This window comes from Strix aluco, chromosome 6, assembly GCF_031877795.1.
Source record: "Strix aluco isolate bStrAlu1 chromosome 6, bStrAlu1.hap1, whole genome shotgun sequence".
Classification (NCBI taxonomy): domain Eukaryota; kingdom Metazoa; phylum Chordata; class Aves; order Strigiformes; family Strigidae; genus Strix; species Strix aluco.
In genome coordinates, this window is record NC_133936.1 from 13,750,469 (window position 1) to 13,763,874 (window position 13,406).

Consider the following 13,406-nt stretch of genomic DNA (forward strand, 5'->3'; position numbering starts at 1 on the left):
CTGGTTCGGCATGTTTGTTTTCGATTCTCTCTAGAAGGTTTTAAGTTTTAATTTTAGTGGAGATGAATGGAAAACAAATAAATAGAAATAGTGGGCAGAAGCCCAAGCCCATTCAGATGCAGCTGATACATTGAAATTAATAACTGGACAGCTGCCAAGAGGAAGAGCTGTGATCTATGTTAATTTTTTTAACAGAGCTGTGATTTGGAAGGCATTGAATTGGCTCTCAGTTCCTTTCCTGGAGAGTTAACTGGTGGAACAATCTGTTAAAGTATTTGCCAGGGCACTTGGATGTGTCTGTTGAATTACATATTATTCTGCACAGCTCTGCTGTTAGTTTTAGGCCCGTAACAAGGCAGGTGCCCTACAACCACCAGAGTGGAGGGGCTGGGGGGCAGTGACCAAGCGCCCCGGGGGATGGAAGCTACCCCCCAGCAGCTGCCAAGCTCTGGCGCTGGAAGAGGCCCAGCGTCTCTGGACGGACTGCAGCAAGCCAGCTGCTCCTCGCAGATACCAGAGTCCTCTGTGTGCATCATAGTCCCCTCTGCTGTGCAGCCACTGACCCAAACTATTTTGAGACAGCAGCCTCTGCTGTTATGTATATTCCTAATCACCCTCTTTATAACAGCTTTGTTCACAAAGGTGCTTTGCTTAATGTATTTTATGGATAGAGATGAGCCCCCCTGGCCAGTGTTAAATACCAAGTGCATTCTAGAGCCATTTTAGCAAAAAGCCCTTTATTGTAATGGTCTCTGCCACTCACTGCCATTGCAGTGGATAATGAACTCCCCCTTTGGAATATGCAATTTGCTGGATAATGGGGTTTTTTAAGTGAACAGAGAGCCTGGTGGAAAGTGCAGTCTTGCTGGAGGAATTCAAGTTGCTGGGTCATTTATTACCAGCTCATCAGCACAAATTCCCCGGCACCACCACTGCCCTGGTAAGTAAAAATAATAAAAATGCCTCTTCTTACTTTTTGTGCTTATCACCAAGAGATCTCAGTCATCTCCATTTTACAGACCAGGGAAACTGAGGCAAGAAGAGCCATGAGGGAATGTGCCTATGGCCATCTATAGCACTATAACCTGTCACTTATTCCCATTGCTGTCCCAGGCAGAGCAAGCCAGAAAGGAGCCGCTGCAGCATGCCAGGGCGGAGCTGGGAGATGCTCTGGGATGCCAGTTGCTGTGGCCGGCTTGGAGCCTGGGCCCTCCAGAAGAGATCCCCGAGCTCCCTTGCTGCCCTGCCTTGCTCATGGCAGGGGAGGGATTTGGCATGGCTTGGCTCATCCTCCTTTCAGGTTCTCCTGTGCCACGTGCAGGACATGCTGGTGATTTATTTCACTGCAGCTCCTTCTGGGATTAAATACTTCTGCCTGAACAATGGGGACAGATGTAGACAGTTGAACAGAAACCACCTCCAGCCTACTACCAGGTGAACAGTCCTGTCTGGGTTACATGATCACCCAAAAAAAGGCTGTAGGAGAGGCCCTGAGCTGAGATGGGTTCAGTCATGCTCCCACTTGTCTGCTTGCCACAGGCACACTCACAAAGCTGGGCCCTCTTACATAAACGTGCAGCACAGGTGGTCCAGCCACATAGGACACGGAGCAGAATTTGGTTGTGGCCAGCAGGTCCGGGCTGCACCACTTTGGAGAGCTAACAGGCCTGCCCAGGCAGCCTGGAGACAGACCCCGCTCACCAGGGAAGCGTGGGGTGCCCTCCCCCACGGGTGGAGTGACAAACCTGGGGGGCATGCTGTGACGTGAGGGGGGGCAGAGGTGAAGTGAAGGCAGCGGCACCCGGGTCATTAAATATTGACGCTGTCTAAGCTGGCCTGTGGGGGCGATTTAGCTGAATTGCAGGTTTCTGTTGCTGTGATAAATTGGACCTATTTGTCATGTGGTTTTGTTTCTTCCCTCCCTTAAGTAAAGCTGTACAGGAGCGTTATTGCTACAGCTTCAGCAGCAGCAAACAATCTGGAAAGCAAAATCCTCTGATGGATGTGGATAAAAAAGAAGGGACAGTGACTGTTCTTCTGCTGAAGGTACCACCAGAGTCATGGAGCAGGAAGAAGGCAGCAAAAGGAACAACAACAAAAAATTAGCCCTTTCAGAGCTGGAGACAAAGCAGTGTCCTCTGCTTTGAGGAAAATTCCTGTTTATGCAGACAGATACTTTTTTTTTTTTCCAGCTTTAGCTGTAACTGGACTCGGCAAACAACAGGATGCTCGTCTCCAGCAGACACAGGCATGCGCTTGAGGCTACGCTGCTAAGTCCAAGGGCGTCTCCTGCCCTTTCCGACTGGCTGTAACAGGAGCTCTGAGCCGAGGACAGGAGATAACCCTGATGCTGTTTCACCTCTTGCCTCTGAGTCTTCTATTGCTGATTTCCATGGGCGCGGAATCTGGTACAAACATCTGCTCTCCACTGCAGAGTATCATGTACATCAAGCACGAGGAGAAATGAAAGCTTCCTCCAAGTAGCTGAATCAGGGCTATTTATAAATTAGCATACATCAGAAACGGTGGCAGCTCTTTGCAGGGGGACTGCAAAGATCATCGCAATAGGGCTCCAAGTTCTCCTTATCCTTCTTTATAGCTCAGTAACACCGGGTCATCCTCCAGGCATCCTTGCATATAGTGAAAAACTATCATAAGGAGATTGTTTACTAAATGAGCAATATACGGGCCCAGATTTACCCAGCAGGGGAACTAAAGGCCGGGGGCCTCCTGTCCCCTCTCCCCTGCCCTCCCCCAGGGCAGGGCTGGGCTCACGCCGGCTGCTGCCTGAGGCCAGAAGGTCAAAGTTTGGCAGGTGAGGATCAAGGTCAGGACACCCTGGCTCTGGCAATTTTTCCCAGCTGTGCTGACAAACTCCTTGGTGACCTTGATCACATTCTGTCTCTGGCTCTGTCTTTTCCTCTCTCAGATGAAGCTTACTGAGGAGGTTTCATATGTTGCGTTGTAACTTAAGAGCCTTCAGTGGAGGGTGCTGTGACCCCAGTGCCACTGAAATCCCTTTCTACTAAGGTGAAATGGGAGTTTGACAGGCCCCAGAAAAAAAATAAATTGTATAATCAGGTGTTGAACACACAGAAAGAGCTCAGGGTTGCCATGCTATTGCTTTCTCTCTGAATTCAGCTTTTCTCTGCAGAATTTAGTTCTTCTCTACTTAATTACATCCTCAAACAGAAACAATGTCTTTACCTATGCTTGATCACTTAATAAAACCCATGAAAGTGAGCAGTTGCAATCAGGGAAACTTCATTTAACACGTCTCACCAATCCAGAACCTGCCTGTTTGGAACAAAATGAACACACACACATACAAGACAGATAAAACGACCCAGCTCAATCCAGCATTACACGATAAGAGCCAGCGAAGTGCAACATTTTAATCCTTGAAACAATGAAAGCAACCATCGAGTTTGCCAAGTCCTTACTGTCTGAAAGGGAAGAGGTGTTCAGGCTGGCACTGCTGCCCCTAAAATGAATGGTGAATTAAAATAGTTGCAAATGCAGGATACAACTCATTTCTATGCTCAGGAGCGGGGAAAACCAGAGGCATTACCACAGCCTTGGCTCCATTCTCTGAGCAGCTGCGCTGGTTCCAGGGAGACTGCCCGTCACACGTAAAACCCTGTGAAGGCTGATCCGGGAATTAGTCACGAAAGTCACCAGAGCCGTGCTTGCTTTAGGACAAAAGCGTGCAGTCTGTGAGCAGATCTTGGGGGCTTCCGAGGCGGCCAGTCTAAGGAAAGCTACTGGATATGGGCAATGAGGGATCCCAGGCACCGTAAGGGGAAGCCGAGAGCTAACCCCAGCCCGGCCCGGGAGCGGCCGGGCACGCTGGGCTAGGCGAGGCAGGGCCGGGCGGCTGCCGGGCCGAGCCGCCTCCTGCTCCCCGTCCCGGCCGCGGCGGGTGGGGGAGCCGCCGGCCGTACCCGCGGGAGCCGCCGGGTCCGGCGAGGGGCTGGCAGGGCCGCCACCCTCTCCCTCCCCTCCCCGCAGCGCAGGCGCTCACCCAGCCCTCAGCAAAGCTCGGCTTGGCCCGTACAGCCGAGGCTGAGGGGCCGCCACCCCCGGCACCCGCCTCACGCCCCGCGGGGACACCCGGCTCTGTCCCCGCAGCCGCTGCCCGTCCCCCCTCACTGCCATCCCCCGCCCCGGGCGCGCGGCGGGTGGGGCCCCGCGGCCGTTAGACACCCCCCCGCGCCGCACGCGCCGCCGCCGCGCGCCCGCCGTTGCCGTGGCGACGGGCTAAGCCGGGGCCTGGCTGCGGCTCGGCGGGCGCAGAAGGCACGGACGGACGGACAGACGGGCGGGCAGGCGGCGGCTCGGCGCTGCCGCGGCATGCACAACAAAGGCGGGAGGCGACGCGACCCGTGCGGGCTCCGCAGGTAGGTGGGTGCGGGGTGGCGGGGTGCCACGGGGGGAGGAGGGGGGGTCCCTCCCGGCAGCCGCTCCCGCGGGGCGTCTCTGCCCTCCGCCGCGCTGCCAGCGCCGTTCTCCTGAGGGGGGAGCGACCCGGGGCGCGGGCTCCGGCCCGGCGCCGCACCTTGCGGGCGCGGGGCTGCAACAAAGGCAAATGGCTGCGCGCCGGGGAGGGCTGCGGGGCTGGCGGTGGCCTCCCTGCCTCTGCCCGGCTTCTGCCCCTCTCTGGGGGTGGCACACGCAGCGCAGCCCTTTATGGATTGATTTGTTCGTTGGGGCTCGTTCCTCGGGCTCTTGTGCCTGACCCGGCGGGGCCCTTCGGGTGCAGCCGCTCGCTCCGCGCCCAGCCCGGGGAGCGCTGCGGGGGGGGGGGGGGGATGCAACACGCTTCCCAAACCCTTCCACACCTTTCCCGGCTGACACCTGCTCGTTGCTGGGGGACCCGCTTGCCCCCAGCCCCTGCACTTGCTAGCTCCTCACTTGCAGCCCTTAGCGATGGCTCTTGGCGCAGCAGGGCGGGCTGAGGCGCTCTGCCCTGGGCAGGCGCTTCGCCCGGGCTGGAGGCTGCTGCTCTCGCCGCGCAGGGCTTCGGATGAGCCCCCCGGCTTCATCTCTCCGGGCCCCAAACCGGCAACCGCAGAAACAACTTTGCAAATTGGCAGGTTAGAGCCTTTCAGCTGCCTAGGGGCTTTTGTCCTATACAAGGTGGAATGCTGTGTGTCCGTACGGTATTAGCCTGAGCTCAATTGTTGTAAGGGGGGGGGGGCTGAGCAGCACCTAGCTCTAAATCTGCGGGGTGCAAGTGAGTCATTTCTTAATTCGTTTCCATGTGATTCATAACGTTTTCAACTCCAGGATGCATTTGCCCAAATTCATAATAGGTTTTGATACCTGAGCTATTTCCAGGGGCATCTATTTAAATTCATAGAAGCAGAAGTTTTACTGCATTATTGAAAATAGTAGCTACAACAGAATTCCCCGGAGGGAAATATATAAAACCCGCTCCTACCATTTTTATTTACACTGCAGCAAAGAAGCGCTGGGTGCATCTACAGTTTTGCCTTCCCTCATTTCCTAGTCATTGTGGTACTGAAATGCATTATAAACAACTCTGCATTGTTTGTTGGTATTATAGTATGGCCTGAGGGCTTGGTAATGGTTTCTTTCATTCATGGCTCTCAAAATGCTTCACAGACATAAGTTAAGACTGGGAGCCCTGCTGCAAGTCGGGGAGGTTTTATTGATCCCATTTTACAGATGGAGGAGCAGATCAGAGACCTAGAAAGATTTAAGTCAGATCCAGAACCTAAGCCATCATCTCACAGATCCTAAATTCTCTGATCAGGGTGCTCTTTCCCACCTCCTCTAATGAAATTCTCTTAATTTCACTGGCTGCTCCAGGAGCTGTTTTGGGCACTGACAGGCTATGCTTTGGAATTTTGAGATACTGCTCTTGCATAGTGCCAAAAATTACGTGCCCTGAGTGCCATACTGTTGAGAAGAATGGTTTCTGATTAAGACGAGTCTCTGATTGTTCTTTGGTTTGTACTGGGGTAGAACCTAAGGGCTGCATTGTGTATGAGGGTGTATTAGGTGAGGCATTGTACAGGCAGACAGCAAAGCATGCACAGAACTGATGAGCCAAATACAGAAAGCCTAGATATCTGCCATGACTTCTTTGACAGCCTCCCTCACTAAGAGTCTCTTTGAAGGGTGTATTTCCAAAAGCAAAATAAGTGCATCCTGTTGTGACTGTAACCCAGAAGACTCCTGATCCCTAGCCTGTTTTTGAGTCTGTCCACTTGCTTTCATGGCCCAGACAGGAGGTGGGCTGTGTTTTCATCCTTAGGCATTGCTTATGTTGATCTTCTTTAAAGCCTTTAACAGAGAACCCCAGCTGCAGTCTCAGGTTTAAGTCTTGCTGCCCTGTCTGTAAAGCACTGCAGAAAACAACAGTAGCCCCCAAAACATTTACAAAGTTTTAAGCTTCTTAAGCTTCATAGGTGTAAGAAAAGCCTACTGCAGACTAGGTGATGATGTATAGCTCCCAGTAGTCACAGAGGGAAGGGAAAGGAGCAGACTGAATGATTTTATGGCTTTTCTGGGTTTAATATCCATTGGGTGCTTGCCGAGTCTGATCAGGTCTTACAAGGTGTTCTGGAAATACTGATTTCTTGATATTTAAGTTTGTAGGAGATCAAGTTCCACTTTGAATACACTCCTGCCTCCCAAACAAACAAACCCCCCACCCCAAACACCTTGGTGCTGCAGTTGCGAGAAGCATCATTCATTGCTGACAGGCAAGATATGGTATCACAATTTGCTGCCTTTCCAGTGTTTCAGAGGACCATTCTTTCAGAGAAGAGAGAGCGAGCGTAGCTCCAGGGCCTCCATGGCTGGGCATCAGCCAATTACTGTCATATCAGATTAGCTCTATGGCACATTAGCACTTGTTTATGTTAATACAAATGCAACATGACTGCTCCATAGTATTGATGGAATTATTGTATTTACAGCCTTATAGTATGACTAATTGAAAGGGAGGTTCTGATTACAAAACCATGGACTTCCAAGGTGGTTCCTTCTGTGCTTTCTGTATGGGCCAGTTTTTAACCATGAAGAGGAAATGAACTACTAGAAGACATAACCCTGTTTTTATTAACCATTGAATCAGTTACCCTTTTGGCAAATTCTAGGGAAAAAAATCCTGTATCGCAAAAGAAACAGGAAGAACTCTACGGGTTTCTTCCACCCTGCCATGATCCTGACTCAGTAGCCTGTGCTACTGTAGCTACTTCTTGGCCTCTGAGAAGAGCTTTTACTTGTCTATGCTCTGTAGGAATCTAGCCCTTGAAACCACCATTAAGATTTCCTCAGCTGCCACTGCAGCACATGAGCACGTTCTCCTTGTCCAGAGCAGCTTGGCAGCAGCAGTCGTGGGTGTTTGTGAGATGAGGAGGCATCACATGCAGCCAGGATTGTAAAACTGTCCACAGCTTGGTGACTTTCCTGTTCATATGTCACCTGCCAACATTCAAAGGATGCACCCATTTGTCTCTGGGAATAACCTAGGCACTTCTGGCCAGAATCTCCACAAGTTTCGCAGTCCGTGCTTCATAATTCGCTCAGCCTCTGCTTCCAGCTGCTTTGTGGTTTGCAGCAGCGCTAACAGCTGGTTCCTGGCAGCCATTATCACCTTCCGGCACAGGAACAGCTTTAGCTCTGAGTCTTGGGAGGACGGACAGGGCTGGCAGGATCAGTGAGTGATATTAGGAAAAATAATGACGGAGCAAAAAACAGGTGCATGGGCACAGGGAGGGAAGGTAGACTGAGAACATACATGACAAGGAGAGGAAAATGAAGCAACAGGTGGGAGGCACTGCAAATCCCTCGACTTTGTGGGAGTCAAGGTAGGATGCAGAAGGAGACAGGGAGCTCCATGGCTTGTTGGAACAGGGTGAGGGAATCTCTGCTGCAGAGATGGATTGTGTTACTGCTGCCAGCCTGCTGCCCAGGCTTCAGAGCTGGTCAGCTAACCCTGAGCCACTGCAGAGTGCTGTGCAGCATTTATTTTCAAAACACCCTCCTGTAAGTTACAGCAACAGAGGGCGAGTAGCTCCAGGAACTGCACAGGAGTGCTGGGGTCAGTAGCCTTGCCCACAGTGCCACCCCTGCTCAGGGAAGGCCCTGGGAAAACCTGTGTCACCACAGCAGACAACAGCATCAGTTACATGAGGAGCAGCGATTTGCTGCTCAAGGACAGCAAGGACAGTGGAAAGTGTGTGGTTTCAGGAATTAGTTATGGAAAGCTGGGACCCTCAGGCTGAGGTAATAAGAATAGCTGAAGAATTAGGCAATTCCCATATTCATGAGATGACAGACTGCAGTCCCTTTGCCAAGGCTGTATTAAATACACTGATGGGCAGAGGAGTTGTCTAGCTTTGCTAACAGCTGCTTCAAGGTGAAGCTCAAGGGGAAAAAGAAAAAAAAAATCTCCACTGTCTGCTGATATTCATTTTGCCATATAACAACTCAGGGCCCTCTGCAGACCTTTTAGAACCTGGCTGTGAGACAATCCCCTCATCTTCTAGAAATAACCATGGGGAATTAAACGGTACCTGTCCTAAAGACTTCTTTTCAGGAAGGAACTGAAGGAACTAAAGCTTTTGAAATTTTTCTCCATCTCCTGTCCTAGACAGTTCCGTCAAGGAACAGCAGTAATTTTTTTCTTATAAAGAAAAAACATGGCTTTGTGTTTTTAGATAGAGAGAGTGTCTACGCCCTTGCCTTCTCTGCTGCTGAAATGCTTAAAGATACGTGTAAGCAAAAATCCATTTTTCCTTTGGGATATGAAGCTTCGACAGATGCTAGTGGGAGTTTACAGGCTTGGTTCTTTGTCAGTGCTTGCAGAAGCAGCCAGACATTGCACTAGCTGTGGATGCAGTGCTAGAGCTGCTCCAGTCAGACACGCTGCAGCCCATCTTGTGGCTTCGCCGGCGCCTGGGAGCAGTGCTGGTGGTGTCCTGTCAAAACTCATTTGTTTGCAGCAGAGTAATCTGACTGTTTCTGCAGGCATGTTTAGGAGGCCAGTTAGCAACTGAAAGATGACAGTGGCTTTGACCACAAGCGAGTGATTCACAAGACTTGGAGTACACACAGCTGAACTTTTCATGCAAGGTTCTTCCCCCAGGAAGAAGGGAATTAAAGATCCTCAGGCACTGAGGCGAGAGAGCTCAATTCAGACCTAGCGCAGAAGTGATACATGTTAGTTCCTAGTGTCACAGCCAGTCAGAGCTGCTGCGACAGATTGATCTGCTGGCTTCGTAGCTTGTCTCAAGGACAACTCATCTACCATTCCCTCTAATTAAGTCCTTGCTCATCTTAAGGATCTTTGCATCTCAGACACCTCGCTCAATAAACGCACCCTGCAGAGAGGTCTGGAGGCAAAGCAGTGGTTCAGAGTTTGACTGGAGCAGAATTAGCACCTGCCGTGACTGGGACTGGATTGAAGGTGAGCCCTCTGGACTAACAGGATGTCGGTGCCTGGGGATATCAATCACCTCTGTGCTGAAGTACTCCTGTCACTCATGGTGGTGTGGCTGATCCTTCCCGCCTGCTTCAAGGAGTAGACAGAAACAACCCCTTTCACAAGGAGGTCCCTCTTGAAAAACCTGTTTCAAGAAAGTCCCTTTCAAGAGCCAGGGAGGTAACTGCTTCTCATAAAGGTTCAATACAGTTTCGCTGCTAATCCATGCTGTGGTAGTTTAACCTGGAAAAACCTCAGGCCTGAACTGAACCAAGACCTCACAATTACAAGAGGATCTGAGAGCGCTCCCTCAGGAGTCCTGGTTTGCGGTACTTAACTGTTTTGCACTGATGTGCCCCACTTCTTACCACAGCTGTTGCAACAGCTCTGTTCTCTGTGGACAATCAGGGTTCAGGTTTCCGCAGTACAGGATAACCTGTCTGTGAGCCCCAATGCAGCGCAGTCCTCTTTCTAGTTTAAGGGCTAGACATGGTTTTGAAGATCGGTGCTTTATGGTTGCAGAAGCCATACCTGCAGTGGGGAGACCTCACAAGTCATTTGTTCAGCTTCTCTGAAAGCTCAGTATCATTGAGAACAAACATCAACCAAAGTCACAGGAGAAAAAAGAAAATAAAATCTGTTTTTTGGAAGAGGAAGGAGCAAGCTATGGAAGCCTTCTGATAAGCAGCCCCTGAGCTGATCAGCTTTTTAAGATTAAGGTGCATAGCTTGCTTGTTTGATCTACCACTTGAGTCTCAGGACACCTTCCAGCAGGTATGGGAAGAGCTGACATCCCATTCCTGGCTCTGAGAACCAAGTTTCCTAATACAAAAGTGCCTCCACAGCAGGTTGTGTCTTTCAGGGAGGATCTTCTGCCCTTTATTCCAGGTTCTGTCCTACCTGGTGGCCATATAGCCATGTCCCCAAGGGGCACAGTCATTGCTCATCTACCGTGTTCTGTTATTTCTGGTCACATGCAAACAGTAGAGCAGTAACTCTGCAACACTTTTTATTCTGGCTCTCGGCACGCTCCTCAGGCTCTTCTTCATTACAGCAGAAGCATGAAGTAAATCCATAAAACAGGGCTAGTCCAGCCCAGAAGCGAGTGCAGGCAGTAGCATAGCCCACAGCCATGTCCGCCATCCCCTCCATGCTTACGACAGTGCAGTATGTATTAGTGCATAGCTTGGATTTTTTTGTACAGGATGGCTTTTGACATCCATGGGAAGAAGCTTCCTACTCCCTCTCGCCTGTCCAGAGGGATGGGAGTCAGCAACTTTATTTCCTCATTGCATTAGGAACCATACTTTTACTTGTATCTCACCTCTTATAAAGACTGTCAAAACACAGTCCTTCTTGAGTAAAGTCATATTCAGGACAAAACTCCAGTTATGCCTCAAGCTAATGCTACCATAAAGAATAATCCCTTTGAGAATGTCTAAATGCTACACAAATCAACTCAAAGTTGTTGTAATAGGAAAGGCGGATGATATATATATGCTAAATAGTATATCATTAAAAATAATGTTCCTAGCCCACCATAAAGAGAAAAATTTAGGCATGCTTTCCCTTCTTAAGATCTGTGTAAGAAACACTTCCCCTTACCTGGTTGTGCCTTCTGCTTTCCTCCCAGAACAAGACCTAGCCTTTCGCTCCCACTGTAGACAAGGTGAATGCACCTGCTTGCATGACACAGCAAAAGCTCATGCTGCTTTTCTCAGTGAGCTAGCTAAAAAGGTGACCTAGCAGAGAAGTCCTGTCTTTCTGGACTGGGAGAGATGGTCTGCTGTTTTCAGATGAAAATTAGAGAAATGGGGGAGGTTGGCTCCTAGCTAGGCACTTAAATAAGGGGCACATTTCCAGAGGGTCTCTGCAGTCCCTCCTGAATTATTTTGAAAGATGTGAACACTTATTTTTTGTGAAATGATGTAGCACATTCTGTGATAATATGGCTATGAATATAGGCGCTGAATGCTTTTAAGAATGAGGCTTTTGTGCTGTTCATTGGTGGATCTGAACGTGGTTACAGAGGTGGATATGTGTTAGTAGAGTGGATGAACTTTTGAAAGGCATATTGAGGCACAGCTAGGTCAAGTGAGGTGTCCACCTTTCCAGACAGTGAACAAGAGCATGGTATTTTTGGAAATACAACTCGGTCCATGGTTCTACCTGCAGGACCATACTACACCAATTTGTAAAATAGCATTAACAATCTACTTTGCATTATCTCTGTAGATTATCATAGTTATTGCATAGTAAATGTGTCCATGTGTAAAAGTCCTCAGCAGTAACGTACATGTATAGACTGGAGTTTGCCACGCATGGTATTTAGTAGCTGCCTAATGTTGCTGATGTCAGCATAGCTTCCATAGGTGGAAGCCATGCACAGGGTGTGGTAACAGGAGATAAGAGGTTCAGAAACTTGAAGACTGGACAAGAATGCTGAGATCTGATCTTTTGCTAGATACAGGTATAGGACTTCCCCAGACTGATTTCTTCTGTCCAGTGCCTCTCTCCTTTAATGGCTGTTTCCAACCCCTGGGCCCTGTGAACCAAGCTTTGGCATTCACATCCCCAGTCCCGCTGGCTGTCAGCAGCCGGTGTCACCATGAGCTGCCTCTCTGGGTGTCTGTGTGGTGGCTGCGCTCTCACCTTGTGCTGCAGTGCCGATAGTTGGACCCCGTGCTGTGGGTGGTGATGAGGGATGTGCTTTCTGTGCATCACACATTCTCCTTCTGCTAAATGGGCATCAGCTGCTGGGCTGAGCTGAGACGGAGCCCCGTGGGGCAGGGTACCAAGGTGTGGGCAGCAGGTGCTGCTTCAAGTTGAATCCCTGCTTCATAGCACAGCTTTAGCTCATAATTCATGCAGGGCTGGATCAAAGCTGTAATGGGAGTGCAAGTGGCTATGGCTTTGGGGCAGGTGATCATCCTGCTTCAGCTGCTGCTTCTTCAGGGAGGGCCAAAGGACAAGGAGTTTATAGGAAAGCACAGAAAGATGGGTTGAGAGCCTCATCAGGCAACAGGATAGCCGAGGGTGCTCTGTGGTAGGGAAAGGAATTTCTGTAGTAAGGAAGAGAGGGTGTATTAGGGGTGGCTGTGCTGAGGAGTGGGGAGGAGAGAGCTCAGAGGGAGCAGAGTACTGCAGTGGAGCAAGGAAGAGGCAGGACAGGGCTGTTAGCCAGGGCTGATGAATGGCGGTTGCGTATTGGCTTGGGAAGGCCTTGTAATTGGAGCAGGAGCCCCACATACAAATGCCTGGAGCTTCTGAGATTCAGCCCCATCAAGTACCAAAGCAGCAGGTGAGCAGCATGACTCCAGGTGAGGAAGAGCAAGAAGCAGAATGCCTGGCTCCTAAATAGGTTCCCCTCTTATCCTGCCCTATCCTCTCTGCCCATTTTGCCATTCCTGCTGCTGTTTGAAACATAGCATCTGGAAAAAACAATGCCCTTGTACAGTGCCTCTGGCTTCAAGAGAGTTCTTCCAGCGTTGAATTTGGCCCATGGTTTTTAATTACTCTCCACTGTGATAGTAATGAGAGCCAGTGGAATTGTACTGATTTTATTTCCTTTTAATTTGTTATGATGCTCTGGATGCAGATTAACTTTCGCAGCTCGATACATATTATTGATTCATCCTGCCTTGTGATGTGGTAAATGGCTCGAAAAGGTGGCTGATTTCACTGTAGCTTCCCTTGGTAGCACTGTACCCCATACAGTGCCCTCCTTGCTCCAGCAGTAGCCAAAATCAGGTACCTTTGCTTGCATCTGATCAGGTTATTTACATCCATGTAACTGAGGATAAACTTGAGCCTATGGTACTGCTTCTTTATATGCAATAGTCCAGGTCTCTCAGCTTCCTTTCTGTTTGATGCACTGAGTGTGAGGACAGGTTTATGGTCATTTGATGGAGATGAACCTGCTTCTAGGCCCAGCACACAGGGGTGG

The 13,406-nt window shown here is 49.9% G+C and overlaps 1 protein-coding gene across 2 annotated transcripts in view; it reads left to right on the forward strand.

Moving 5' to 3' along the window:
• The first annotated feature begins 4,292 nt into the window (after positions 1-4,292).
• Positions 4,293-13,406, forward strand: part of LOC141925137 (uncharacterized) — a 46,730-nt gene continuing 37,616 nt past the window's right edge. The window contains exon 1 of one of the 2 annotated variants that reach the window (XM_074828762.1): positions 4,293-4,400. The gene's annotated coding sequence lies outside the window, so the exon portion shown is untranslated. The remainder of the gene's footprint in view (positions 4,401-13,406) is intronic. The other variant, XM_074828761.1, reaches the window with a different exon arrangement.